This window comes from Hemitrygon akajei, chromosome 25 (assembly GCF_048418815.1).
Source record: "Hemitrygon akajei chromosome 25, sHemAka1.3, whole genome shotgun sequence".
NCBI classification, from domain to species: domain Eukaryota; kingdom Metazoa; phylum Chordata; class Chondrichthyes; order Myliobatiformes; family Dasyatidae; genus Hemitrygon; species Hemitrygon akajei.
Window position 1 is genome coordinate 33399991 of NC_133148.1, and position 25258 is coordinate 33425248.

General features: G+C 49.8%; 1 long non-coding RNA gene across 1 annotated transcript; it reads left to right on the forward strand.

The window, feature by feature from the left end:
* The first annotated feature begins 3188 nt into the window (after positions 1 to 3188).
* Positions 3189 to 23240, forward strand: LOC140716214 (uncharacterized). Its single transcript, XR_012096270.1, has 3 exons — positions 3189 to 3281; positions 19291 to 19529; positions 22480 to 23240. It is a non-coding gene; the product is annotated as an uncharacterized lncRNA (long non-coding RNA).
* The last annotated feature ends 2018 nt before the right edge of the window (positions 23241 to 25258 follow it).

The following is a 25258-nucleotide window of genomic DNA, read 5'->3' on the forward strand; positions in this document are numbered from 1 at the left end:
AAATGCAGTCCTGAACAATAGTTTTCCTGAAGCTGTGCACCGGAGTTGATTGAAAACCAGACTATGCTGATTAACATTCATTTAGGGTGTCTGGAGTGTGGGTGCAGCGAAAGGGGCGTATGAAAATTATATGTAATTCACAGGAAGCATTGTAGATATATTGTAACTATAGCATTGTCCTGCTGTTACCTTTGATCTTTAGCATATAAAAATGTCACGTAATATTGGGTGTCAGCCCTCTTCCTGACAGACAGACAGACAGACATACTTTATTGATCCCGAGGGAAATTGGGTTTCGTTACAGCCGCACCAACCAAGAATAGTGTAGAAATATAGCAATATAAAACCATAAATAATTAAATAATAATAAGTTAATCATGCCAAGTGGAAATAAGTCCAGGACCAGCCTATTGGCTCAGGGTGTCTGACACTCCGAGGGAGGAATTGTAAAGTTTGATGGCCACAGGTAGGAATGACTTCCTATGACGCTCAGTGTTGCATCTCGGTGGAATGAGTCTCTGGCTGAATGTACTCCTGTGCCTAACCAGTACATTATGGAGTGGATGGGAGTCATTGTCCAAGATGGCATGCAACTTGGACAGCATCCTCTTTTCAGACACCACCGTCAGAGAGTCCAGTTCCACCCCCACAACATCACTGGCCTTACGAATGAGTTTGTTGATCCTGTTGGTGTCTGCTACCCTCGGCCTGCTGCCCCAGCACACAATAGCAAACATGATAGCACTGGCCACCACAGACTGGTAGAACATCCTCAGCATCACCCGGCAGATGTTAAAGGACCTCAGTCTCCGAGAGGGTCTCATTTTGTTGAATAAAACACTTCTGTATTCACTAGCTTCAGTATATCTCTGCTGGCTTTGTTCACGTTACATCACATGCGAGACAAGCTTCTCACTGTATTTAGTTCATAATAAACCAACGTCAATAACATTCTCGTTGAATATTGGAGCAGGTGTGAGGAACTGAACTGCTCTGCTTCCAATTACGATGTTCTTTAAGGAACTTTGAGTAAAATATGCCAAGAGTCTCGTAGCCAAAAGCAAGTGTCATAGAGTTACTGAGCTTATCCTTACCAGCTGTCACACCGCTGGCCTTTGGGGCAGGAATGAAGGTCCTCCATCTCTGGCGGTGTTCACCATGTCAGTAGCTTCCTCTCCGTTTTCACTGCTGGCAGCCATGCCGCAGTCACACGCGGAAGGATTCTTCATCGCTGTTTCTGCAACAGTTTTGTTCTGACCGCTCAGGGTTGTTTGCCCCGTCCGGAGAACCCCGAACCTGGAGGACCAGTGGAAAACTTGGTCTGACCTTTACCCTTTGACCTGTTCACCGTGGGCGACCCTGCCAAGATCCAAAGCAGAAAGCCCTGGTTCCAGCCAGCGTGGCTCTCCGGGTCCTTGAGGCACGCGGGCCTCCACACCCAACGGCAGGGTTGTGGTCCTCTTGGAGGTTTGAGTTTATAGCAGAAAAACAAGTTATTTGTTGCACCTCATCCATGCGACCAGGGTGCCTTCCTGAGTTAATCCCATTTGCCCGTTCCCCTCTAATCCGGGGGGTTCCCAACCGTTGTTATGCCATGGATCAATACCATTAATGGGGGGGGGTTGGGGGTTGAACCCCAGGTTGGAACCCCCATTCTAAACTTTTCCTATCTATTTACTTGCCTAATCTATTTTATACCTGCCTCAGGCTGTGGCAGTTCGTTCCACAGTGTGGAAAAAAAACTGTTCCTCAGACCCCTCTAGACATTTCCCCTTGTGAGAGTGTAGATGCCACTTTGGTGGCAAGAACAGGAAAACAGATTATGATCTGAACGGTGGCCGATTAGGAAAAGGGGAGGTGCAGCGAGACCCGGGTGTCATTGTACACCGGTCATTGAAGGTGGGCATGCAGGTACAGCAGGTAGTGAAAAAGGCAAATGGTATGTTGGCATTCATAGCAAGAGGATTCGAGTACAGGAGCAGGGAGGTTCTACTGCAGTTGTGCAAGGCCTTGGTGAGGCCACACCTGGAGAATTGTGTGTAGTTTTGGTCCCCTAATCTGAGGAAAGACGTTCTTGCCATAGAGGGAGTACAGAGAAGGTTCACCAGATTGATTCCTGGGATGGCAGGACTTTAATATGAAGAAAGACTGGATCGACTAGGCTTATACTCACTGGAATTTAGAAGATTGTGGGGGGATCTTATTGAAACGTATAAAATTCTAAAGGGATTGGACAGGCTAGATGCAGGAAGATTGTTTCCGATGTTGGGGAAGTCCAGAACGAGTGGTCACAGTTTAAGGATAAAGGGGAAGCCTTTTAGGACCGAGATGAGGAGAAACTTCTTCACACAGAGAGTGGTGAATCTGTGGAATTCTCTGCCACAGGAAACAGTTGAGGCCGGTTCATTGGCTATATTTAAGAGGAAGTTAGATATGGCCCTTGTGGCTAAAGGGATCAGGGGGTATGGAGAGAAAGCAGGTACAGGGTTCTGAGTTGGATGATCAGCCATGATCATACTGAATGGTGGTGCTGGCTCAAAGGGCCGAATGGCCTACTCCTGCACCTATTTTCTATGTTTCTATGTTTCTAGAATGAGCTGCCAGCACAAGTGGTGCACACGAGCTCAATTTCAACGTTTAAGAGAAGTTTGAATAGGTACATGGATGGAGGGCTACAGTTCTGGTACAGGTCAATGGGAGTAGGCAGTTTAAAAGGTTTCAGCATAGACTAGATGGGCTGAAGGGCCTGTTTCTGGCTGGACTTTGACTCAATGACTTCTGTGCTTAGTTTTAGAGTCCCCAATCTGGGAAAAAGACTATGACCATAAACTTCCATGACAGGGGTTTCCCCAGTACTGACCATCCCACACTAAAATGCTCCCTCAGTACCTCCACTCTGCTGTGGGATGCTCCCTCAGCGCTGCCCCCTAGACACACCGCTGCGCCTCAGTTGTCAGCCCCAGCATCCCGAGCGGGGATCGAACCTGCGACCTCCCGACCCGGCTGCAGGTGAACCGTGGCTGACGCGAGCGGCTCAGAGGTCTCCACTCAGGAAAGGGATTAAAGTCTATTTCTTGGAAGTCAGCATGGCCGCCTGTAAGTCATGAGCCCTCATCCTCTGTGGCACACGGGGGGGAGTTAATTAATGTCCGAGGCGTTTGTTTACTAAAAATAAGTACAGCTTAATCCCTTCTCAAGAATGGATCCCGCAGGGCTCTCTGGTCTCTTGTACTTCAGGCCTGCAGAGAAACTTGAAAGCTTCCAGGAAGCTCATTACGAAGGTATGTGCGTTAATTATTCTGTGGCCAAATTTGTAAAAGGTCTATTTTGTTCAAAGGATCCGAGTGAGTAAAGCTAACGAGCTGGTAAGCTGGCGGCCTGCTTGATGCCCTGTGCCCCAGGGAGCGCTCTCTCATTAAGGGAGTGCGCACCCTGCACTGTGCTCGCCTTGCCAAGTCTGTGATGCCCAAAGCCAGCCGCGGGCCAGGGCATCCTGGGGACGGTGGAAGTGTCCTTGTGTTCGGTGCTGGGGTCGAGACGGAGGCACACTTACAATGACAAGCAGGCAGCGGGCAAATGCGTCTGAGTGGGGCACACTCACACAAACACACACACAAACACACTCACAAACACACACACAAACACACAAACACACTCACACAAATATATACACATAAACACACTCGCACAAATACACACACTTGCACAAACACACACATATGCACTCACACTCACACAAACAAACATACATAAACACTCAAACACACACTTTCACAAATATACACACACTCACATTCAATCAAATGCGCACACACACAAACACACTCACACAAATACAGACACAAAAGCACACTCATACACACACAAACACACACATTCACACATATACACACTCACAAACACACACTTACACTCACACACTCACATCACACACACAGAAATGTACAAAGTCACAGCTATCTGACCCAGTCAGGCTCAGCATTGGATACAAGGACGGGTGACAGGCCGAAACAATCACACCGTTACATAGACCCTGGTAAACGCTGACACACTTGTCACCTAATGACACACACATACATTCACATCACACACCCCACTGCCACTCGTGCTCGATGTGTCTGTACATACATGTCCAGTACATGCACAGACACTGTCACACACCCACACCCACACACTCCCTCTCGTACTGACACACACGAGCCGATACGTACATTCCGACATATCACACAGATGTGTGTACATGCTAAAGCACACACACACCAAACTCACCATAACACTGATACTTTTACCCACACACTGTCGCAGACTGTGCAGACACTCACCCACTCTCACACTGACTGCCTCAAAACGGCCCCTCATAGACTCTCACAAACACTACCCCGGGAGTACTCTCACATTAATCGGTGTGTGCATTGTACATCGAGCGCTCTCTCTCTCTCTCTCACTCACTAACACACACACTATCCCTCATTCTCTCTCACACACAGCCCCTCACTCTCTAACACAGTGTCTCGCTCTCTCACACACACTAACACACACACTGTCCTTCAATCTCTCACACACAGCCCCTCACACAGTAACACATCCACACACTCCCTTGCTCTCTCACTCACTAACACACACACTGTCCCTCACTCACTAACACACACACTGTCCCTCACTCTCTCCCTCACTCACTAACACACACACTCTCCCTCACTCACTAACACACACACTGTCCCTCACTCACTAACACACACACTGTCCCTCACTCTCTCCCTCACTCACTAACACACACACTGTCCCTCACTCACTAACACACACACTGTCCCTCACTCTCTCCCTCACTCACTAACACACACACTGTCCCTCACTCTCTCCCTCACTCACTAACACACACACTGTCCGTCACTCTCTCCCTCACTCACTAACACACACACTGTCCCTCACTCTCTCCCTCACACAGTAACACACACAGACTCCCTTGCTCTCTCACTCACTAACACACACACTTTCCCTCACTCACTAACACACACACTGTCCCTCACTCTCTCCCTCACTCACTAACACACACACACTCCCTTGCTCTCTCACTCACTAACACACACACTTTCCCTCACTCTCTCCCTCACTCACTCACTAACACACACACTGTCCCTCACTCTCTCCCTCACTCACTAACACACACTGTCCCTCACTCACTAGCACACACACTGTCCTTCACTCTCTCTCTCACTCACTAACACACACACTGTCCCTCACTCACTAACACACACACTGTCCCTCACTCTCTCCCTCACTCACTAACACTCACACTGTCCCTCACTCTCTCCCTCACACAGTAACACACACAGACTCCCTTGCTCTCTCACTCACTAACACACACACTTTCCCTCACTCACTAACACACACACTGTCCCTCACTCTCTCCCTCACTCACTAACACACACACTGTCCCTCACTCTCTCTCTCACTCACTAACACACACACTGTCCCTCACTCTCTCCCTCACTCACTAACACACACACTGTCCCTCACTCTCTCCCTCACTCACTAACACTCACACTGTCCCTCACTCACTAACACACACTCTAACACTCCCACGTTCCGATACACACTCCCGCACGCCAGCCTTCAACCGGAGAGCGAGAGCCCGATGGCTGCTGCTCGAGCTGACGTGAGTGGGGCTGGGATGGACTATGAGGTGTCGCCCATCTCCCTGGTGAAATCCACTTGCTGTTCCTACCCAGGTCCGGTAGGAAAGGCCGCTGAAGCCTCCCGGCGAGGTAACGACAGGTGGGGACATTGTCTGACCCCGATCAGGGCCTGGCCCTTTAACTTCCAGTGACTGACTCTAATTCAGAGGCTAATGTTTACGAAAAGGATACCAACTTAATATCTGTGGCTAATTAGGGATCTGACCAAGGTTACACTTACAGCGTTTAGCTCTGCCACATCAGACACTTGCCCGCCCTGCCTTTGAGAGAGACAAATGCTGAAAACTTGACTTCCCTTCTCCTAACCTCACGCAATGCAGCTGGCTTCCCGCTTCACTGTGGATGTAAAATCACCTCTTTCCTGTTTTCCCGCTTCCCTTCCCACCCTCTCCAAGACGCGAGGTTCAAGATGCATTTGTTGTCAAAGTGCATATGCGGCATCCAACTCTGAGATTCGTCTTCTCCGGATAGCCATGGAACAAGGGAAACCACGCTGGGGGGGACGGGGGGGTCATTCAAGGGAAAACTTTAAACAGCGACCCCCTCCGTGCAGAGAAAAACAAGCTGTGCAAATGGCAACAAGAACTCCAACACCCCCCCGCGCGTAAAAAAGAACAAGTCGCTCAAACAGCAATAGAGATGTTAAACCCCGAAGCACAAACCTCCTCCTTGCTCGCGAAAAAAAAAACAACAAATTGCACAAACAGCAGCGAAATAGAACAGGCAAAAACACGGAACAGGGAACCATAAAACCGAAGGGGTCCAGCCCACAAATCGCAGATCCAGAACTTCAGTACCTTCCCGCGACGGCATCGAGGCAGAGGGGGGGCCATTCGGACGCGGGGGCCTTCCCTCGGGAGCAGCGAGTGAGGGAGGGTCACTTCCCTCCAGCAGCGAGCCAGAGGCCGGTAGGCGGCGCTGAACGCTCCCCTCGATGTTCCGATCTTCCTCGGCTCTTCAGCCGGCGAGACCGGTGAGAAATGGAGTCGGTCACGGGCTCGCGCCCCGTCTCCAGGCGTCCGGGCCTCGAGGCTGCTCGCCCCCCCGGAACCTACTCGGAGACAGCAAAGCGGCCGATCGCTCGATTGATCTTCAAACTGTAGATCGCAGCCGCTGAGGGTACCAGCAACATCTTTAAAAAAAAAGAAGGCATAAAAACAGTGCAGGAAACGTTTCGTGGACGACCTGGAAGAAGTTGTCCAGGGCCGCCTTGCTCACTGGAGCCACCTAGCTTTGGCACCGTTGCACCCGAACTCACGGGTGGGTGAGGTAACGGAAGGCGTTTATAGACGGTGAAAGCCGGGGTGGGGTTGTTGGAAACAAACAGACAACAAATTGGGTAGCATCACTGGGGAGAGAAGCAGATTTAACGGTCCAATGGTCCAGCCAGAAGACCTTACTGGAGAATTCAGGAGAGCCTGATTAAAGAGTCACAGGGGACTGGACTATAAAAGGACATCTGTTTAGAACGGAGATGGGGAGGGGTCTTTTTAGCCAGAGAGTGATGAATCTGTGGAATTCGTTGCCACAGACGGCTGTGGAGGCCAAGTCATTGAGTATATTTAAAGCGGAGGTTGGTACATTCTTGATTAGTTAGGGCACCAAAGATTAGAGGGGAGAAGGCAGGAGATTGGGGCTGAGAGGGAAATGGATCAGCCATGATGAAATGGCAGAGCAGACTCGATGGGCCAAATGGCCTAATTCTGCTCCTATATCTTATGGTCTTATGGATTTACGTAGGACAGTACAGCACAGTACAGCCCTTCGGCCCACAATGTTGTGCTGACCTTTTAACCTACTCTAATTTCACCCCAACACTTCCCTCCCACGTAGCCCTCCATTTCTCTCACACACAGATACTCACCCTCACACAGACACATGTTCACACTCACACACATTCACGCTCAAACACACAGACACATTCACACTCAAACACACAGACACACACATTCACGCTCACCCTCACACAGACACATGTTCACACTCACACACATTCACGCTCAAACACACAGACACATTCACACTCAAACACACAGACACACACATTCACACTCAAACACACACAGACACATTCACGCTCACACACACAGACACACACATTCACGCTCACACACACACAAACCTACACATTCACGCTCACACACACAGACACACACATTCACGCTCACACACACATTCACACTCAAACACACACAGACACATGTTCACATTCAAACACACACAAACCTACACATTCACGCTCACACACACATTCACACTCAAACACACATATTCACGCACAGATACATAGACACATATTTTTCCACACATACGTTCTCACAGATGCACAGACGACACAGTTACACACACTCATGCACAGACAGATTCAAACACCGAGAGCCACAGCTACTCATACAGACACAGACAGACAAGCAAAGATATGCATAGACCCACAGACACGTGCATGTTCACACACAGAAACCCCCAGACACACACACATCCTCGCACATAAACATAGGTTCTGCCCCCATACACAAAATAAGAATGCATGCTTACACAGATAGATAGATAGATACTTTATTCATCCCCATGGGGAAATTCAACTTTTTTCCAATGTCCCATACACTTGTTGTAGCAAAACTAATTACATACAATACTTAACTCAGTAAAAAATATGATATGCATCTAAATCACTATCTCAAAAAGCATTAATAATAGCTTTTAAAAAGTTCTTAAGTCCTGGCGGTTGAATTGTAAAGCCTAATGGCATTGGGGAGTATTGACCTCTTCATCCTGTCTGAGGAGCATTGCATCGATAGTAACCTGTCGCTGAAACTGCTTCTCTGTCTCTGGATGGTGCTATGTAGAGGATGTTCAGAGTTATCCATAATTGACCGTAGCCTACTCAGCGCCCTTCGCTCAGCTTCCGATGTTAAACTCTCCAGCACTTTGCCCACGACAGAGCCCGCCTTCCTTACCAGCTTATTAAGACGTGAGGCGTCCCTCTTCTTAATGCTTCCTCCCCAACACGCCACCACAAAGAAGAGGGCGCTCTCAACAACTGACCTATAGAACATCTTCAGCATCTCACTACAGACATTGAATGACGCCAACCTTCTAAGGAAGTACACACACACACACACACACACACACACACACACACACACACACACACACACACACACACACACACACACACACACACACACACACACACACACACACGAGGGGAGGGTAACGCATCTGTGTATGGGTAAAGAGATGCTCACAGCCACGAGCACTAACTACAGCAGTAACTTTACCACTGGTTGTTAAATCTAGTAATATTCTTAAACAGAGATACAACACAGAATAGGGCCTAATGCCTCTTTGAGCCACAGCGCCTGGAAGCCACCAGCAATTCCACCCTGCCCCCCAACCCCGCTGATTTAGCCCTAACCTAATCAAGGGACACTTCACAATGACCAACTACTGCTCCAGTGCCGCTACTGCTCGGGAGGGGTTAGGTCGAGGGGGGCCTGCTGGGCGTCTGCCTTCAGCGCCAGGAGAATGTGCACGGCCGCCTCGCTGGGGCTCCCCCCGTTCTGCCCTGCGGCGTTTGACCTGCGCCGGGCGGCTGGGGCTGTTGTATCTGGGGAACCTCAGGGTGGACCTCGTGTCGCTCACCCTCGAGGCCCTTTGGCCTTCCTCTTGCTTCGACGGCGTCTGCCGTGGTGCCCACCCCAATGGCTGCGGTGAATGGGGTCCCCCCGAAGTGGGTCCCCTGGGTACGCTCGCTCCGTCGGGCTCCCTGGGAAGGCCCGATGCTCGGTTCCCAGGACCCCCCTCTGCATCCCGTCTTCGTTAACCTGCTAACCAGCACGCCTTTGGATTGTGGGGTGAAACCAGAGCACACAGAGAAAATACCCATTTTTAAAAATGTAATCATTTACGAGTGGATGTCGCCAGCTAAGTCGGCATTTATTGCCCATCCCTAGATGCCCCTGAGAAGGTGGTGATGAGCTGCCTTCTTGAACCGCTGCAGCCCCTGAGGTGTAGGTACACCCACAGTGCTGTTGGAGAGGGAACGCCAAGATTTTGACCCAGTGACAATGAAAGAACAGTTTCCAAGTCAGGAAGGTGAGACGGCCTCACCAGCTCCGTGGATTTCCACGGTGACTTCCACTTCCAGCATCTGCAAAATAATTTCAAGAGCCACCACCCCCCCCCCCCCCCCCACCCGAGGGAAGTTTTTGTGTATTTCATGCTAGGCTCTTGTTTTGGATTTCGTAATCAGTCAGCTCCATCACGGGTACCAGCCTCAGTAGCATCCGGGACATCGTCAAGGAGCGGTGCCCTAGGAAGGCAGCGTCATCGTTAAGGACCCCCACCACCCAGGACATGCCCTCTTCTCACTGTTACCGTCAGGGAGGGGGTACAGGAGCCTGAAGGCACACACTCAGAGATTCAGGAACAGCTTCTTCCCCTCTGCCATCCGATTCCTGAATGGACACTGAATCTGTAAACACTTCTGTTTTTGCATTGCTTATTTAACTATTTAATGACATACACATGCTTAGAGAAATTCAGTTTTTCTCTCTGCTATTATGCACGGCAATGAACTGCTGCCGCGAAGTCACCAAACCTCGCGATAAATGCCAGAGATATTACACCTGATTCTGGTTCTGATTTAAGTAATAGTTGAGTTCTCCAGCAACTTTAAACTCCTCAGCGTTCTCATTTCAAGGACCTGTTTCCAGCCCAGCATGGCAGCGTCTCTACTTCCTCAGGTGACGTCTAAAACTTTGACAAACTTCTATAGATGTGTGGTGGAGAGTATATCGACTGGCTGCATCACAGCCTGGCTTGGAAACACCAATGCCCTTGAATGGAAAATCCTACAAAAGGTAGTGGACTTGGCCCAGTCCATCACGGGTAAAGCCCTCCCCACCACTGAGCACATCTACACGGAGCACTGTCGCAGGACATCAGCATCCATCATCAGCGACCCCCCCTCTACCCAGACCACACTCTCTTCTTGTTCCCGCCATCAGGAAGGAGGTACAGGAGCCTCAGGACTCGCACCACAAGGTTCAGGAACAGTCCTTACCCCTCAACCATCAGGCTCTTGCAGAGTTTGTTGTCTTCTGAACTCTGGCTGAACACCCTAGTTGGGCAGTCCTTCATTGATTCTGTTATAGTTACTGTGTGTTGGCGCGTGGCCAAGTGGTTAAGGTGTCGGTCTAGTGATCTGAAGGTCACTGGTTCGAACCTCAGCTGAGGCAGTGCGTTGTGTCCTTGAGCAAGGCACTTAACAACACATTGTTCTGCGACAACACCGGTGCCAGGCTACTTGGGTCCTAGTGCCCTTCCCTTGGACAACATCGGTGGCGTGCAGAGGGGAAGGCTTGCAGCTTGGGCAACTGCCGGTCTCCCATACATCCCTGCCCAGGCCTGCACTCGGGAAACTCTCCAAGGTGCAAATCCATTGTCTATTGAGACTAATGGAGATCTACATAGTTACTATCCTATGGATTTATTCAGTATGTCCACAAGGCAATCAATGTCAGTTTTGTATATGGTTACATATATGTACTTTGACAATGAAATTTACTTTGAACTAAATCTATGTATGAATCTGAACGATATTGGCTGAGTGAACAATAGGCTCGGGTTCAGTGGAGAGACCGCCAGCGAGGGGGCTGCATTGCCTTGGCTGTTGTGCGGACAAGGCCCGTGTGCCACTGGGTTAGGGGCTGACCCATCCTGTCAGTGCTGCCCCCCAGTGTCCAGTCAGTGGAAAGACAAGCTGGATTGAGTTCAGTGAGATGAGGAACTGCTACAACTTGTTCTTGCAGAAACATGGCTCAGGACAACATCCAAGAACCAGCTATCTACAGGGCATGACACTCAGGGGTGTGAGCTGTATTACTATCTGTCCGTTCGTTCACGGGCGATCACGGTCTTTCCACAACCGTGATTGTTCTTGGCAAATCTTTCTACAGAAGTGGTTTGCCATTGCCTTCTTCTGGGCAGTGTCGTTACAAGACGGGTGACCCCCCCCCCCCCGCCATTATCAATACTCTTCAGTGTATTCACTGTGGGTGGAAACCCACGCGGTCACGGGGAGAACGTACAAGCTCCTCGCGGGCTGTGGCGGGAACGTGCTCTCCGCGGCAGGCGCGGGAGCCATGTCGCCTGCACCGTAAAGCGCCGTGCTAACCACTACGCTACCAAGCTGGGGAACAGAAAGAATGTAGATGAGCTCAGTGCCGGGGTCAAACCCTTCAGCCCACATCGATCTGAACCATCCCGTCTACCTACCCAACGTCCGTTCGTGTGCCTACCTAAGAGCCTCACGAGGGCCCCTATCGCCACCCCTGGCTGCTCCTTCCGAACCCCCAAATACCTTGTAAAAAGAAAACCTGCCCTGAGCACCTCTATCATAGCTCAGGGCATCGGAGGTCAGAGTTCAATTCCTGCGCCATGCGTAGGGAGTTTGTACATTCTCCCCATCGTGACCACGTGGGTTTCCGCCGGGTGCTCCGGTTTCCTCCCACAGTCCAAAAACGTACCGGTTAGTAGGTTAATTGCTCATTGTAAATTGTCCTGTGCTTAGGCTAGGGTTAAGTCAGGGGTTGCTGAGTGGCCTAGCTTGTTAGGCCTGAAGGGTCTGTTCCACACTGTATCTTAAAATAAATAAATCAAATCTCCTTTGAGCCTCTCTCTTCTCACCTTCAATGCATGCCCTGTGGTATTAGGCATTTCAGCCCTGGGAGAGTGATACCAGCTGTCCACTCTGATGTAATGTTTTTCTGTGAAATGGTTCCAGCCCACAGAGCGCCCGTTTGGCACCGGGGACAGAGGAGCCCACTGCCAGTGCAGTCCTCACTCAGCACCTCGGCCTAGTATTTTGTGATCAGCCTGCCGGAGCAGGATTTGAACCCGGAGCTTCAGAGGCAGAGGGCCACAGGCTGACAACTTGTGGTCATCAGGCCCTTTGGTCTAACTCTTCCACGCCGACCAATGCATCTCCCTGAGGCAGTCACACTTGCCTTGTGTTTGTTTGTTTATATATTTATATTTAGAGATATGGCACAGAATAACCCCTCCCGGCTCTTCCAGCAGCCCGATTTAACCCGAACCAAGCCACGAGACAATTGACGATCACAGACAAGAGAGAATCTGCAGATGCTGGAAATCCAAAGCAACGCACACAAAATGCCGCAGGAGCTCAGCAGGACAGACAGCATCTAAGCAACTACCAATTAACCTACCAACGGGGACGTCTTGGCATTGTGGGAGGAAACCCTCGCATTCTCCGGGGAGGACGTAGAAAGACTTCTTTCGGAGGACGCCGGAATTGAACTCTGAACACCCTGAGCTACCTAACAAAGTGAACCCTCTTCCCATCTACCTCTCTTCACGTTTTTACATCAGTGAGTCTCCTATTCAAAGGTTTCAAATGGCAGAGAAATGTATACGATATACATCCTGAAATTCTTTTTCCTCGCAAACATCCACGGAATCGCAGGAGTGCCCCGAAGAATGAATGACAGTTAAAATGTTAGAACCCCAAAGCCCCCCCCAGCGCCCCCCTCCCACGCGTAAACAGCAGCAAAGCAACGATCCCCCCTCCCCCAGCAGCAAAAAAGCATCAACACCCCCACACCGAGGACTCAAGCGTGCAGCAAAGCATGAGTAAAGACACAGACTTGCAGAACCCCAAAGACTACTCGTTCACCCGGTATTCGACATCCCACAGGCTCTCTCTCGCCAATAAGGGAGGAAGAGGTGTCTCCGTTTCACAGCGAGAGGGGACACATAACAAACAGCTCGCTGATTTATGGTGTTAAAAGTCTGTGGCGTCATGTCCCCCCGAGCTCTGCGTTAATTGTCCGCGTGCCTCTCTTCTGTTCGGGGAAATGACACTGAGCGATCTTGAATTTGAATCTATTTCCGGCGAGATAGCGGTGCGATCGGATGCCGCAATAAATCCATCCCCAGGTGTATGAGAATGGCTGAGAGGATCAGAGGGGTCTCCCTACCGTCCACTGGGACATTTATCAGGAGCGCTGCGTACGCGGGGCCCTTAGTATTATCGAGGATCCCACCCACCCATCCATCCAGCATCCTCTCTGACTTTCTACCATCAGGCAGGAGACTCCGATGCATAAAGACAAGAACGGTCAGGGTGGGAAACAGTTTCTTCCCTCAGGCCGTTAGGCTTCTGAACTCCTGGCCGCATCGCACTCAAAGTGTCACCAGTTAATCTGTTCTGTACCCCACAATATTTAATTTATCAGTTTGTTTATCTGTGTGTAATTCATCTGTAGATTTTATCCTCACTTTCATAAGTTATTGTGTGTTATGTGTACAACTGTGCTTTACACCCTGGTCTGGAGAAACGTCTCGTTAGGTAACAATAAACTTGACTTGAGGTGGGGGAGGAGTGGATTTGCTCCAGGAGTCGGTATTGACTCGATGGGCTGAACGGCCTGTGGCATAAAGCGCCATGAGAAAAGATGAGGGGGTGAGTGCTGTGGGAGGGCAGTAAAGGGTTAGGTGAACTGGAAAGGCAGCTTCATGGGAGGCGCAGACTCCCCGGTTTTGATGTCATGGGAAAGAATGGGAGCAGACAGTGAGTTATAAGACGCGGGGGTGTAGGGCCGGGGAGGGAGGGAGGGAGCGAGCACAGGCTTCACTGGTAATCCTCGGTGAGTATACTTCAGAGGAGTTTTGTGGCAAAGGCTCTCGTTCTATCACTCTCAGCTTGAACGAAGCCAGATGGCCCCATGCTGACTTCAGCCTGAGGTGCACACGTCCCAGTCATTCCTGATCCCAAGCTTTCCGCCTCACACAGAAAGCCCTCGGCTCTACCAGCACTCGCTGAGCCGGCCACTCCGATGTGTCAGTCAGGGCTATGGCCAGCTGTGTGGGACGGGACTTGTTTTCTGAACCCAGCCATGATGTTTAAATAAAACTTAAAGAACAGATGTTGTGTGGGTGAATTCCGAGGCTGATGAAAACCAGAACTCAATCAGTGAAGCTGGGGTTACACCCAGAATGCGAGGGGAACGAGAATTCATTCCCGTAGGGAACTTTGATATACAGGCCACAAGGTATCGGAGGGAATCGTAATTAAACAGTCCCCGCGCAAATAGACCGCAGGTGGTGTAGTGGCGTCTGCACCGGACTTCGGTTCCGGAAAGTTCCTTTCACGCCTCCCCTTCGCGCTGGGTCGAGCGCCGAGCTAGTGACTCGGCCTCGTAACGAAGCGCTCGAAAACGCTGAAGAAGCGGCGAGGCTGCCAGTAGGTACCGTGAGGAGCCGGCTGCGTTGAACGGCCCCTGTGGGACCCGAATTCAACTCTGACCTCCGGCACGGGCTGGCCTCATCCAGTGACCACTGGCGCGAGCGACGAGCACAGATGGATTCAGTCAGTTTACAGTTAATGGCCGCTCGGGAGGGAGCTAACGATCAGGAGGCTGACGATCTCAGTGGAAACTGCACTAGGTACCACCGGGACAGTTTCTTTGTAACTGTTCCACTTTATTCTACAATCTATTCTTGCTTCACTTAGTTCTGTCTCGATGCCCGGCACAGTGATTTGATCTTTTTGAACCGTAGAAGAGGACAGCACAGGAAGAGGCCGTTCGGCCCACAATGTTGTGCTGAACCAGTTAAAAAGCAAATCAAAATCACCCAAACACTAATCCTCCTACCGTCCATTTTCCTTACCTTATCTAAACATCTCTAAAAGCCTCTACTGTAATTGCCTCTACCACCACACCAGGCAGGGCATTCCAGGCATCTGCCACTCTCTGGGTAAAAAAACTCACCCCTCACATCCCCCTTGAACCTACCCCCCCCTCCCCACCTTCAATGCAAGCCCTCTAGCATTAGGTACATGTGACAATAATAAACCAATTCTCTGGCCTACACCCCCGCGTCTTATAACTCATTGTCTGCTCCCAGTCATTCTTTCCCATGACATCAAAACTGGGGCATTTGCACCTCCCACGGAGCTGCCTTCTCATTCACCTAACCCTTTACTGCCCTCCCAAAGGGTGCAGAGGAGGTTTACAAGGATGTTACATAGAAACATAGAAAACCTAAAGCACAATACAGGCCCTTCGGCCCACAAAGCTGTGCCAAACATGTCCCTACCTTAGAAATTACTAGGCTTACCCATAGTCCTCTATTTTTCTAAGCTCCATGTACCAATACAAAAGTCTCTTAAAAGACCCTATTGTATCCGCCTCCACCACCGTCGCCGGCAGCCCATTCCACGCACTCACCACTCTCTGAGTAAAAAAACTTACCCCTGGCATCTCCTCTGTACCTACTCCCCAGCACCTTAAACCTGTGTCCTCTTGTGGCAACCACTTCAGCCCTGGGAAAAAGCCTCTGACTATCCACACAATCAACGCCTCTCATCATCTTGCACCTCTTTCAGGTCACCTCTCATCCTCTGTCGCTCCAAAGAGAAAAGGTCAAGTTCACTCAAGCTATTCTCATAAGGCACGCTCCCCAATCCAGGCAACATCCTTGTAAATCTCCTCTGCACCCTTTCTATAGTTTCCACATCCTTCCTGTAGTGAGGTGACCAGAACTGAGCACAGTACTCCAAGTGGGGTCTGACCAGGGTCCTATATAGCTGCAACATTACCTCTCAGCTCCTAAATTCAATTCCACGACTGATGAAGGCCAATACACCGTACACCTTCTTAACCACAGAGTCAACCTGCGCAGCTGCTTTGAGCGTCCTATGGACTCGGATCCCAAGATCCCTCTGATCCTCCACACTGCCGAGAGTCTTACCATTAATACTATATTCTGCCATCATATTTGACCTACCAAATTTAACCACTTCACACTTATCTGGGTTGAACTCCATCTGCCACTTCTCAGCCCAGGTTTGCATCCTATCAATGTCCCACTGTAACCTCTGATAGCCCTCCACACTATCCACAACCTTGCTGGATGTTGCCTGGATTGGGGAGCGTGCCTTATGAGAATAGGTTGAGTGAACTTGGCCCTTTCTCCTTGGAACAACAGAGGATGAGAGGTGACCTGATAGAGGTGTACAAGATGATGAGAGGCATTGATCGTGTGGATAGTCAGAGGCTTTTTCCCAGGGCTGAAATGGCTAGCATGAGAGGGCATAGTTTTAAGATGCTTGGAAGTAGGTACAGAGGAGATGTCAGGGGTAAGTTTTTTTACTGAGTGGTGAGTGTGTGGAATGGGCTGCCGGCGATGGTAGTGGAGGCGGATACGATAGGGTCTTTTAAGAGACTCCTGGATAGGATAAAAAATAGAGGGCTATGGGTAACCCTAGGTAATTTCTAAGGTAAGGACATGTTTGGCACAACTTTGTGGGCCGAAGGGCCTGTATTGTGCTGTAGGTTTTCTACGTTTCTATATTTCTAATTACAATTTTTGTCCGATGAGCAGTGAGGGAAGAGAAGGTGTCGAGGGTGCCTGCTTCACTGAGGCAGTGAGAACTGTACGCTGGTTCTATGGAAGCGGGGAGGCTGGTTTCCACGGTGCGTTGAGCTGCGTCCAAAACTCTCGGTAGTTTCTTGCAGTCACATGCAGAGCAGTTGCTGGCCAACCTGCGACAGATTCTGATCGGATGCTTTCGATAGAGCGGGGATTCCCAATAATTTTACGCCATGGACCAATGCCACTAAGCAAGGGGTCCGTGGACTGTCCATCTTGGTGAGGGAAATTTCTTTAGCCTCCTGAGGCTTTGGTGGCCTTTCTTGGCCCTGGCCCAGGACGGGCTATTGGTAATGTTTGCCCCTCTGAACTTGGAGCTCTCTTGATGCCAGCTTCGTTGATGCCAACAGAGGCTTGTCCATGGTTCCCCGTCCTGAAGCCAATGGCCAGCCCTCTTACTGGCATTGAGGGCAAAAGGTTGTTGCCATGACAGCAGGCCACGAAGCTCTCTATCTCCTTCCTGTCCTCCCTCTCATCGTTACCTGAGTTGCGGCCCGCTACGATGGTGTCATCTGCAAGCCTGTAGATGGAGCTGAAGCAGAATCGGCCACGCAGTTGTGAATTCAAAACAATTCCAAGTACATTTATAGAGTCATGGAAAAGTACAGGATAGAAACAGGCCCTTTGGCCCATCTAATCCATGCTGAAACCATTTAAACTGCCCACTTCCATCAACCTGCACCAGGACCACAGCCTTCCATACCCCTCCCATCCATGTACCTGTCCAAACGTCTCTTAAACATTGAAATCGAGCTCGCCTGCACCATTTGTGCTGGCAGCACATTCCACACTCTCACGCCCATCTGAGTGAAGAAGTTTCCCCTCATGGTCACCTTAAACTTCTAACCTTTCACCCTTAACCCTTGACCTCTGGTTGTAGTGCCACCCAACTTCAGAGGAAAAAGCCTGACTATCTGTACCCCTCATAATTTTGAATGCCTCTATCAAATCTCCTCTCGGTCTTCTACGTTCTGAAGAATACAGTCCCTAACTTATTCAATCTTTCCTTATCATACCATACAGTATGTGTACCGTAGTCAAGCCGACGAGTGGTGGAGGGGACAAGCTCCCACTACCTAAAGTGCTCCTCACGGCATGTGCCTCAAATAGCCTCTGACAACCAAGTCCAACTCCTGGCCTTCTCGTGTGGCTTGGCCTCTAAGCCCGGCGGAGATGTTTCTACTGACAGGAGAAGGGGAGAAAGTAGGTCCTGGTGCCTTAAAACCAATGCTTCGGGTAGATGGAGCTCGCCAGCCTGGGAAGGCAGTCCATCTAAGAGAGGGAAAACTCCGATTTCAAACCTCTGCTGCCTTGCGGCCATACCCACTCAGGGGAAAGGCTTCGGGAGTAAACCCCGAGGACAAATCCAGAGCTGGAGTCCCTAAGGCAGTCCGACGTTGCCTTCAACCTCGTTCTGGCAACACCTGCGACGACACCGGTGCCAAGCTGTATCGGCCCTTGCCCTTCCCTTGGACAACATCGGTGGCGTGGAGAGGGGAGACTCGCTGCTTGGGCAACTGCCGGTCTCCCATACAACCCTGCCCAGGCCTGCGCCCTGGAGAGGACACTCCAGCTTCGCCTCACCGCGAACACAGACTGAAGCAAGACTTTCCAGGCGCAGATCCATGGTCTCACGAGACTAACGGAAGCCACACGCATGCGGTGTACAGCCTGAGATTCGTCTTCCCCACAGACAGCCACGAAACAAAGAAACTCGTGGAACCCGTTCAAAGAGAAACATCAACCACTAACGCGCAAAAATTAGAACAGATCTCACAAACAGCAAAAAAAGAGAGCGATAAACTCAGGATATGAAACATCAAACCAGAAAGGCAACAAATCAGTCCAGGAATGTTTGCTTTCAGCTTAGCTCAGCTGAATCTATTTAATTTAATTCAGAGCTGGATTTTAATATCTGGGTATAAAGCAAGTGAAACACACAGCAGGTCAGGCAGCATCTGTGGTGAATGAAGTGAAGTTACTGGTTCAGATCTGTCTGACACTTTCTGTCAGACCTGAAACATTATCTCTGTTTCTCTCTCTCTAGTTTATGCATTTCCAGCGTTTTTTAAAATTAGTTCAGATTTCCAGCATCTGCGGGTTTTATTTTCAATTTCCTTTTTATATGTAGGTGTCCGGAAGTGGGGATTGGAATCCGCAAACTCCAGACCCAGCCCTGGGAGCCCCGGCTCACGCACAGCTCGAAACCTGACCCCGTCAGGATAGTCGACGCGGAGGACGGCCCGTCTAGATCTCACACATTGAGTATCTGTCACTGGGTTCAAAAGGACGAGAGCGAGCCTGGTTCAAGCGAGGAAGTTATTTATAGTCGCACATTTCAACGTTTCCCACGAGCTGGAACAATAGGAGGTAAACAAACAGCGAAGGAGATTGTGTCTAATTAGAAAGTCAGGACAGTCCTGAAAAACATTGCTTTTCCACAGAAACTGCTCCTGTGAGCCGGCTACAGGGAATAAGGCAGGCCAGTGACAGAGTTACAGACTTCGCAAGCCTTAGTCTTGTTTAGAAGAGTCATGGTATTTCAGTCTGTAGCTCACTCTCAAATATCTGTTGATCTGTACATAAATTCTCCCAAACCTCTTGATTAGATCCCAGCCGATAACTCATTCTCAGGCATGTTACTCTGTACATAAACTCACTGACTCCCCAGATTAGATTTCAGCCCGTAACTCACCATTGATCTGTTATTCTATATATAAACCCCCTGAACCCCTGGATTAGATCCTGGTCAGTACCCCACTCCCGGGGATTGGTTATTTTATATATAAACCCCCTGAACCCCTGGATTACATCCCGGTCAGTACCCCACTCCTGGGGATCGGTTATTCTATATATAAACCCCCTGAACCCCTGGATTAGATCCCAGTCAGTACCCCACTCGTGGGGATCGGTTATTCTATATATAAACCCCCTGAACTAGATCCCGGTCAGTACCCCACTCCTGGGGATCGGTTATTCTATATATAAACCCCCTGAACCCCTGGATTAGATCCCGGTCAGTACCCTACTCCCGGGGATCGGTTATTCTATATATAAACCCCCGGAACCCCTGGATTAGATTTTAGCCTTTAACTCAATATTTGGGGATCTGTTATTCTATGTATAAACCCCCTCGGGTTTATATTCCCCCTGATCCCGACCTGTACCCTCCTCCCACAAATCTTGTGTTCAATTCTGGTCACCTCATTACAGGAAGGATGTGGAAGCTATGGAGAGGGTGCAGAGGAGATTTACCAGGATGTTGCCTGGATTGGAGAACAAGTCATATGAAGCAAGGTTAGCAGAGCTGAGACTTTTCTCTTTGGAGTGTAGAAGAATGAGAGGGGACTTGATAGAGGTCTACAAGATTATGAGAGGCATAGATAGGGTGGATAGTCAGTACCTGTTTCCCAGGGCACCAATAGCAAACACCAGAGGGCATATATACAAAGTTAAGGGAGGGAAGTTTAGGGGAGACATCAGGGGTAAGTTTTTACACAGAGGGTTGTGAGTGCCTGGAATGACTTGCCAGGGATGGTGGTGGAGGCTAAAACATTAGGGGTATTTAAGAGCCTCTTGGACAGGCACATGGATGAAAGAAAAATAGAGGTTTATGGGGTAGTGTGGGTTTAGTACTTTTTTTGAAGGATTATATGGGTCGGCACAACATGGAGGGCTGAAGGGCCTGTACTGTGCTGTAGTGTTCTATGGTTAATTTGTTATTCTATAAATAAACCCTCTGAACCCCTGGATTAGATCTCAGCCTGTAACTCACTCCTGAGGATCTGTTATTCGATACATAAACCCTCCAAATCCCTGGATTCGATTTCGGTCTGTAACTCACTGGGGGGATCTGGGGTGGAGGCTGCCCTGCCATAAGTTCCTTAGCTTGTACACGGATCTCCCAGATGCACGTCACTTCTGCGGGCTGGAGGAGACCGCGTACATGGGGTGTGTGAGGCTGAAGCCCCTTTTTGCGTATCTGCGAGGGCTGCTTCTCGCCTTCTGGTTGCACCTTAGCCCCGCCCTATTTATATACGGTCATCCACGTGGAGGGATGAGGACGTCCTTGTCAACCTGCTCACGGAGCTGGCGAGATCAGTCATCCGCTGGTCTTGGAAACGGGTGGCCGAGGGATCTGCCCTGGCAATGTTTAGGGGGTATGTTCGTGCCCGGGTAAATATTGAGAAGGAGCACACGCTCTTCACGGCGACCATAGAGGAGTTCCGGGACCGTTGGGCTCAGCGAGGGATTATTACTATATCATTGACAGAGATGGAAACATTTCAGTTTAACGTGCATTGTCTATTTGTAGTGCAGTAATTGTGTTAGTCACTTGTTTGTACATATAGCACTGAATTTGTAATAAATACATTTTGTATGTTAAAAAAAGGATCTTGTTCTATATATAAGCCCCCAAACCCCTGTCCTGTAACCCACTCCTGGGGATATTGTACTCTATATAAATCCCCTGAACCTGAACCTGGTTGTGGATTACAGGAGGAATGGAGACGGGCTAACCCCTATTGACATCCGTGGATCTGGGGCTGAGAGGGTAAACAGCTTCACACCAGCTGTGTGATGAAAAGGCACAACAGCGCCTCTTTCACCTCAGACAGCTGAGGAGGTTTGGTATGAGTCCCCAAATCCTAAGGACTTTCTACAGGGGCACAATTGAGAGCATCCTGACTGACTGCATCACTGCCTGGTATGGGAACTGAACTTCCCTCAATCACAGGACTCTGCAGAGAGTGGTGCGGACAGCCCAGTGCATCTGTAGATGTGAACTTCCCACTATTCAGGACATTTACAGAGACAGGTGCGTAAACAGGGCCCGAAGGATCATCGGGGACCCGAGTCACCCCAACCACAAACTGTTCCAGCTGCTACCATCCAGGAAACGGTACTGCAGCATAAAAGCCAGGACCAACAGGCTCCGGGACAGCTTCTTCCACCAGGCCATCAGACTGATGAACTCACACTGATTTGAGTGTACTCTATATTATATTGGCTGTTCTATTTATTATGAATTACTATGATTGCACATTCCACATTTAGACGGAGACGTAACGTAAAGATTTTTACTCCTCATGTAGGTGAAGGATGTAAGAAATAAAGTCAATTCATCTCGATCCTGGACTCCATCTCAATCCCGGGTGTTCCACACACTCCCAGCTGCCACTTTGTTAGGTATACCTGTACGTTCTCTCGCTCATCACGTACCAAGGGCAGTCTTGGACTTTCCACGACCCAGATTCAAACTACATTTATGATCCAAGTATGCCTGCAGTATTCAACCCTGAAATTCTTCCTCCCGCAGACAGCCACGAAACGAAGGAAGCACGTGATAGAAGGACGTGATTGTACAGGAGGGCGCACAGAGGACGTTCGCGAGCACGATGCCTGGGGTTATGAAGAGAGATTGGAGACGCTAGGCCTCATATGGAGCCAGTGATCATTAATGGAGAATGTGTGGAGCAGGTTAAGACCTACAAGTATCTGGGAGTACAGTTAGACGAGAAGCTAGACTGGACTGCCAACACAGATGCCTTGTGCAGGAAGGCACAGAGTCGACTGTACTTCCTTAGAAGGTTGGCGTCATTCAATGTCTGTAGTGAGATGCTGAAGATGTTCTATAGGTCAGTTGTGGAGAGCGCCCTCTTCTTTGTGGTGGCGTGTTGGGGAGGAAGCATTAAGAAGAGGGACGCCTCACGCCTTAATAAGCTGGTAAGGAAGGCGGGCTCTGTCGTGGGCAAAGTACTGGAGAGTTTAACATCGGTAGCTGAGCGAAGGGCGCTGAGTAGGCTACGGTCAATTATGGAAAACTCTGAACATCCTCTACATAGCACCATCCAGAGACAGAGAAGCAGTTTCAGCGACAGGTTACTATCGATGCAATGCTCCTCAGACAGGATGAAGAGGTCAATACTCCCCAATGCCATTAGGCTTTACAATTCAACCGCCAGGACTTAAGAACTTTTTAAAAGCTATTATTAATGCTTTTTGAGATAGTGATTTAGATGCATATCATATTTTTTACTGAGTTAAGTATTGTATGTTATTAGTTTTGCTACAACAAGTGTATGGGACATTGGAAAAAAAGTTGAATTTCCCCATGGGGATGAATAAAGTATCTATCTATCTATCTATCTATCTATCTGTTCTCCTTGGAGCGGAGGGGAAGCTGAGAGGGGGCGGACGTACAGCACCATGAAAGGCAGAGATCAATTGGGCGCCGTGGTAACGTTGCGGCTAGCGGGACGCCGTTACGGCTCGGGGCGCTGGAGTTCGTCGTTCACTTCCGACATCCTCTGCAAGGGAGGGGTGTGGAACCTGGGTTTCTTCCTGGTGCTCTGGTTGCCCCCCACAGTCCTAAAAGCCTACCGGTTGGTCATTGGTCACTGTAAATTTTCTCTGGAGGCTGAGGGGAGATCCAGTAAAGGTTTGTAAGAGGCGTAGGTAGAGTGGACAGGGAGTATCTGTTTCCCAGGGTTGAAATGCCTAATACCAGAGGGCATACACTGAAGGTGAGAGGGGGTAGGTTCAAAGGAATAAGTTTTTAACTCAGAGTGGTGGATGCCTGGAATGGCCTGCCTGATATGATGGTGGAGGCAAATACATTGGAGGCTCTTATAGGACGTTTGGATAGACACATGGATGTGAGGAAAATGGAGGGATATGGGCATGGTGTCAGGAGGGATTACTGTTTGGGTGTTTTTGATTTGCTTTTTAGCTGGTTTGGCACAACATTGTGGGCCGAATAGCCTGTTCCTGTGCTGTACTGTTCAATGTTCTACGATTAGCCTGGGGTTGGGTCGGAGGTTGCTGGGCGGCGGGGCTCAAAGAGAAGGAAGGGCCTATTCATCACTCTGGGGTTAAATCGCGGTTGCTAGGCAGCGCGGGTCAAAGGGACGGAAGGGCCTATTCTGCGTTGTATTTCAATAAATAAATAAATAGCTGAGATGGATAGTGAGAAATTTTGTGCGTAACTTAAAACATTCCAAATCAGAGGCTTTAATGAAGCAGTGGGAAGGTTGAAGGGGATCTGAGGAATTGTATATTCAGCCAGAGTGCGGTTTCAATCTGGGAGACGCTGCCTGAGCGGGCAGTGGTGGCAATGTTTCAGAAGTGCCCAGACTTCAAACAGAACTCAACGGAGCAAGCACCAGGAATTGAAATGAGGACAGATGCACTCTGGGTGCTCAGCATGGAGACAGCGGGCCGAATGGCCTGTTCCTGCGCCGAGCAAGAAGGTAGGTTGTAGGGAATCCATGGCAGAATGAGACCGGTGTAGAATCGACGGGCAGAATGGCCTCTGTCCGTGTCCTAAGGGAACAAAAGTTTGAATAAGTCAGGCGAGTCCCTGCACCCAGAGAATGTCAGCCTAGATTAAACCTCCACTGCCTCCCACCAAGAAAGTGCTAGATAAATCCAGGCCCTTTAATTAAACGTGGACTTGGGAGCTGCAAGATGATGGGGTGATTCAGCCTTTCACCTCCTGTGTGGGCCAACCACACTTATCTATCGCGGGGTCTGGTTAAAGCAGACAGCAAAAACCTCTCAGCACTGTTACTTTTTAAGAGGCAGAGCCATCCGTCAATGGGACAGAAAGTGCAAGAGGGGGCGGCAGAGAAGGATGGGAATGTCTGCTCCAATTTCTCTTCTTCCTCAAGCCTAATCAGTCTGAAGCCACCCACGCTGTTCAGTCTGGTTTGTTTGTAGACAGTGCGGCCTAGGCCTCCTGACACAGGCAGAGGCTTTCCTTCATCACAAGAGATTCTGCAGATGCTGGAAATCCGGAGTGACACAGACAAAACGCTGGAGGAACTCAGCGGGTCGGGCCGAATCTATGGAAATGAATGGGCGGTCGACATTTCGTGCCGAGACCCTTCATCGGGACTGGAGAGGAAGGGGGAAGACGACAGATTATGAAAAAAGTTGGGGGGGGGGGGGAGGAGAAGGAGGACAAGCGAGAAGGAGATAGATGGCTTTCCCTGCTTCCTACCTTCCCCGCCGCAGTCTGTAAGGAGCTTGTACGTTCTCCCCGTGACCACGTGGCTCACTTGGGGGCGATCCAGTTTCCTCCCACAGTCCAAAGA